Consider the following 6,185-nt stretch of genomic DNA (forward strand, 5'->3'; position numbering starts at 1 on the left):
AAAGTGATCATAAAATGAAATATCAGAGGAAGGGTGTCTTTAAACTGCAACAATAGTGAAAGACATTTGTGGAGTAATTAAAACCGCAATACATTCAAAATCATTTGAACATTCAAGATGAACTTGTATACTAAAATGATCTTTAACATAAATAAGAAGTCCTCCTCTACCATTTGTCCTATCATGTCTGAAATACTTATACCCAGCACTAGGAGAGGTTTTAGTTAACCACGTCTCAGATAAACACCAGAAATCTAGATCGGAGTCCGTAAGCATATTTTCAAGTTGTTCATGTTTTGATATCATACTTCAAATATTTAAATGTCTTCCCAAGACACCCTTCGGTTTGGTCCCGCGGTCCCAGATTACTTTAGATTGGTTCTCCGTTTGAGAGTACAGCAGCTTCTCCTTAATGCTTTCTTCTTAATGCTTCTCCTCAGCTGAAAACAAGTGGTGATGCTTTAATGCACTACTGAATTACACTTCTACAGCTACAGTCTTTTTTTTTTTACTTTAAACATGCAAAATCATACAGAAAATGGTAATTATGCAGTACAAAATTTTGGGATAAATGTCATTAAGATGAGTCAGTTGTATGTGACACAGATCTTGATGTATTGCTCCAGCACTGATCTTACAGCAGCTCAAGCTGATTCTCCAACAGTTCAGTCCTCTTCATCAGGAGCTAGTGTTGTTCTGTTAGGAAATGTCCTTTCTGTGTGATGATGGTGAGAAATGATGTAGAAACATTGAGGTGTTTTAGGTTACACATGTTTAGCAGTCACTAGTGATATGTTTGACATTGAAGCTTGCGTCAAATAAACACTGAAGCACTGTATTGCAGCTTGATTTGTTTTGGCCAAAATCATGGGATCTATTGTTTGCCTGAGAAACATGTAACTGCCTCAGTATCCAACCTTAGCTTATTCCTTACTGTAACTACTCACGTTTTTTTCAATATGGTAATTAATATATGAAACCCACAAGGAACCTTGCCTATGAAATAACGTTGTCAATGTTGCACTGATTATTTCTTTAGAATAGAATAAATCATGTAGAATCAGTTGCAGAACCAGATGTAAGCCAGTGTCTCGTGACACTGCAGTTTTGTAAGTGCTATAACTTACTACTATTGAACCTTCTGACCACCAGATGGCCACAAAGTACACAAAAAAACCCAAACCTATATCTACTATTGTGTATGTTTAGTGCATTGACTCATTTCAGCACAGCGCTGCACAGTTTGAACATCTCTCACTGAACATCAGTAGAGCACCATGAACTGACCTGGATGTGTCAGATGAGCAGATAAACCAGTGTGCAGTGCATTAGGGACTGGTGTAAGAGTAAAGCTGGAGGATATACTGCTGTGAAACCCTCAACAGTGCTTCAGTGCTCATGTTGGTGAACAACATCATCTTCCCACATTTACACTGATGTGACACTGACAGCTGATCTGAGACTGAGACAACACAAGAGTATTACTTCTGCAGTGGAGTATTTATTTACAGTGTATTAAAAATATTTGCACACTGGTATATCGATTTCTCTAAAGCATTCTGGTGGGTGCAGCATAACACGTGTTTGTTTATGTTTAACAGCGGTGTATACGCAGCTACAGACTCCAAAGCTTCTGTTTATGATCTGATAACATAAATCACTGACACTGCAGTACCTTCACAGCTGTGAATCTGAGTCTTCAGTCTGTCTGCGATCTGCTCTATTTGACTGAAGTCTTCTGCATAGTATGCATGTTTCTGCTGCAGAGACACCATTTTGAAGGCTCAGGAAACCTTTGCAGGTGTTTTGAGTTGATTAGCTGATTGGCATGTCACCATATTCTAATTTGTTGAGATAGTGAATTGGTGGGTTTTTGTTAAAGGCGAGCCAAAATCATCACAATTAAAAGAACCAAAGACTTAAACTACTTCAGTCTGTGTGCATTGAATTTATTTAATACACGAGTTTCACAATTTGAGTGAATTATTGAAATAAATGAACTTTTCCACGACATTCTAATTGATTGAGATGCACCTGTATATCATCCTAATGCATGGTGAGGAGGAGAGTTTGAGTGGCTAAAGACTCTGAGGATCACAGCTGGAGAATTGAGTCTCGGGTCAGAAAACCTTAAAAAAAAAAAAGTCAAACAGCACCTACACCACATGTTGTTTGGGAGGGTTTCAAGAAAAATTCTCCTAGCTCATCCAAAAACAATCCCCAGCATATTCTGTTGTCAGACACGACTGGAACTTTAAATGGGACTGGCTTCTATGGTCAGATGAAACCAAAAAATGAGCTTTTTAGCAACAAACACTCAAGCTGGGTTTGGTGAACACAGGGATAAAAAGTACCCCATGTGTACAATGAAATATACTGCTGTATTTTTAATGTTGTGGGCCTATATTTCTGCTGGAAATCCTGGACATCTTGTTTAGAGACATGGCATCTTTGATTCTATCAAATACCAACAGATAAAAAATCAATAAGTGACTGACTCAAACCTAAAAAACAACACAAAAATTTGTCACTGGGCACAAAACCAAGCTTCTGCTATGTCCATTCCAGTCCTCTGAGCTGAAGCCAATAGAAGATGAGTGTGGTGAACTGAAGAGGAGAAGCTGGAATCTGAAGGATCTGGAGAGATTCTAGATGAAGGAATGGTCTCTGATCTCTTGTCAGGTGCTCTCTAACCTCAGCAGGCATTATAGGAGAAAACTCTGTTATTATCACGCTGTTATTATGCCAAATGGAGGTTTCAAAAAGCATTAAATATAAAAGGGTGCCGTTAATTATGGCCAATATGTATTTGAGAAAAACAATTATGTCATAATGATATTTACCCCCATTTTAAATTCTTATTATCCAATGAAAGGTTAGATTTTTGTGTGTTTTTAAAAAATAAAAGATCAAAAGGATTAACAATGCAGATTAATTTTCACAGCCTTCTTTGATCATATTTACCAAGGGTGCCATGACTGTATATATAATAGAGATAGATAGATAGATAGATAGATAGATAGATACAGACAGACAATGTGCTGACCAGCTGGCCCCCATCTTCACACAGATCTTCAACAGATCACTGGAGCTGTGCGAAGTCCCTTCATGCTTCAAACGCTCCACCATCATCCCCGTCCCAAAGAAATCCAAAATTACAGAACTTAATGACTACAGGCATGTGGCTCTAACGTCTGTGGTCATGAAGTCTTTTGAAAAACTGGTGCTGGCCCACCTGAAGGACATCACTGGACCCTTGCTGGACCCCCTGCAGTTTGCCTACAGAGCAAACAGGTCTGTGGACGATGCAGTCAACATGGGACTGCATTATGTTCTGCAACATCTAGACAGACCAGGGACTTATGTGAGGATCCTGTTTGTGGACTTCAGCTCGGAGTTTAACACTATCATCCCAAATTTCCTCCTGTATATTATATATTGTGTTTTTGCTTTTTTGTACATTGTCTATTTTGTTTATATTTATATTATTATTCATTTTATTATCTGTGTCCTGTCTTGTCACTGTCATTCTGTTATCCACTTGGAAGGGCTTGTAGGGTTTCTGCACTGTAATATACATGTATCTTGGTTCATTTCAAATTGGTCAGAAGGGGGTGCAAATGTAATGGTGGGCTGGAGGAGATGTCCAGTACCTTTCAGAGAAAACTCCAAAAAAATAAGAATATTCTCCCTGTAAATGGCACAAAAAAAACCTTCCTTGTTCCTTATTTAACAGCTAAATAATCACACCAATAACTGGTTGCAAAAATGTATAGTATAGCCTAAAATAAATAAATAAGTACACAGGTAAACTATTATGCAATATTAAATTGTGAGTATATATATTATACAAACAACTCAAGATATTAATACCTCCACAGACACCTGCATGTTGAAGTGGATTTGAAGATGACTTTGTAATTTGACCAGTTTGGCTGGATTAAACTGCTGGCGATTGCTGTAACACGTGTTGCACTGCTGCAGCTCAGGTAATGCGTCACCTCTCTCAATCCTTATATGTCTCTACAAGAGATGAAGACACACACAATTATCTCAATGATGACAAATGGGATTAAAATAACTCAACTACAAGGTCATATTAACACACAAACGAGGCATACAACAGAGGAAAGTAAAGCAAACTATTTATTTTTATGAATAATAAACGTCTTCAAAACTTCACCGCAAGGCCCATTTACAGCCTGCATCCGAAAACGAATCGAAACATCCACAGAAAGAAGTTATATACTATAAAGTAGTGATGGGCGTGTTAGAAACACTGCTTCACGAAGCTTCGCAACATTTGAGAATCTTTTGTTTCGAATCAGTGTTTCGGAGCGCGTATCAAACCGGCCAGGTCACGTGATTGTAGCAAACGAAGCTTCGTTACGTCACACTGTTTCGAAACGTTTCTAAACTCAGATGGTTCACCACTAGGGGGTGTTGATCTCAAAGTGAACCCACAAACCACTTCTGGGCTGCATTCAGCCCCGACAAAAACGGTGCAAAATGTTTTTTAAATGGAAACGGTGGTGCGTTGAACGATCTGTTCTGATGACGCAAGAGTTGCAACTATGGCAGCTGAACTCTTATTATTTCAGTTATTTTGCCTTTAATGTAAATAAACATGTGCAAACAATATACTTGCTCTTGTGAATTTATTTTGATGTTAATTACATTGTGCAAGCTGTCTCTTTAATACCTCGTGGTTTATATACATGCTGCTGCTGATTGGCTGACATGTTTGACACACCCACCAAACAAGAGAAAAGGCATCTCAAACCCGTTACACACCGTTTCCAGGAAACATGTCGTTCAAACCGGAAACCGGAGCAAAACCTTGCGCACCGATTTGAGCTTGAACGTGCCCCAGGTTGCACAGTTAATCAAGTGACATGAAATCCCACGAAATTTTACTATAAAAAATAAAGAATAGGCCTGTTCAGAGCCAGATGTTGTGGGTTAAACAAAGGATCTTCCCTTTAACACAGATGGCTATATAGTTTAAAAAATGTGTGAAAACATTCAGTACTTTCAACCTACAAATCACATCATACCGTAAAAATCACAAAATGATCTTACGACAGAATTAAATCCACCTCCTCCTCCTGACTGATAACACTACTCTTGCCTGCTGGTTTTTATAGACAGCTCTAATGAAAACACTTAATTAAATGAATAATTACGTAAATCAATTAATTAATTAAATAATTAATTTAGTTCATTGTGTTAAGGGCTTGATTATACTTAAAACACATAACAAAAGCACTAATATTTCATAGTATTTAAGTGTTTATTATTTATTTTTAAAAATGGTATTTCTAAAAAACATTTCCGTTTTTTGTAAGTTTGTAAGTTCTTGATGCTTTCACAAGGTGTTCAGCAGCAGGTGTCGCCAGCGCGCGCTGTTTCAAGTGCTTTTTCATCACTACTATAAAGTATGACAACAAATTCAAGCTTCAATATAAGATAATAAAGCCAAGCACATATTAAGTATTTAGCACATAAATGCTTAACGTAATATATACGATCATTACTAAACTGATAGCAAAAACATGACAGACTACTCACGTGCTCTCTCGCTGTCGATAACTCCGCCCCTCACTTCCGGTTCTGTGGCCGCTGCTGCAGCTCGAGCGCTGTGGAGGTGAACTCGCTCTTCTGCGCATGCGCAAACATTAATGACTTTTTTGGGAAGGCGAAAACTCCCGTAAAGCGCTTGTTTCTCTTCGGCCCTTGAGGATCATTTACGCATATGTGGAGACTTTTAAAATAGATTCACACATGGAGAATGAAGGACAGGACTTTGTACGTCTAGTAAGACATAATGAAATGGTGTAGAAGAACAAAAGAACTGAGTTTGTGGAGGTAAGAAGCTGCGTGCTTTCTTTGGACAAAAAAGTATTTTTCAGAGCTGTTTACAATCGTTAAAGAAACCAAACCACAATAATTAAAACACTTCAAGAATAAACTGTTGTTTTAATGATTGATGTAAAAGTTTCTAATCTCTCGCAGATCAAACCGAATCATGTAATGTAAGAGTTTCGCGGAACTAGTGTTAGCTGAAGTGTGTGTGTGTGTGTGTGTGTGTGTGGGTGTGGGTGGGTGGGTGTGTGTGAGTGTGTGTGTGAGTGAGTGGGTGGGTGTATGTGAGTGTGAGTATGAGTGAGTGGGTGTATGTGAGT

Source organism: Sinocyclocheilus grahami, unplaced genomic scaffold (assembly GCF_001515645.1).
Source record: "Sinocyclocheilus grahami isolate Dianchi unplaced genomic scaffold, SAMN03320097.WGS_v1.1 scaffold187.1, whole genome shotgun sequence".
In the NCBI taxonomy this organism is placed as follows: domain Eukaryota; kingdom Metazoa; phylum Chordata; class Actinopteri; order Cypriniformes; family Cyprinidae; genus Sinocyclocheilus; species Sinocyclocheilus grahami.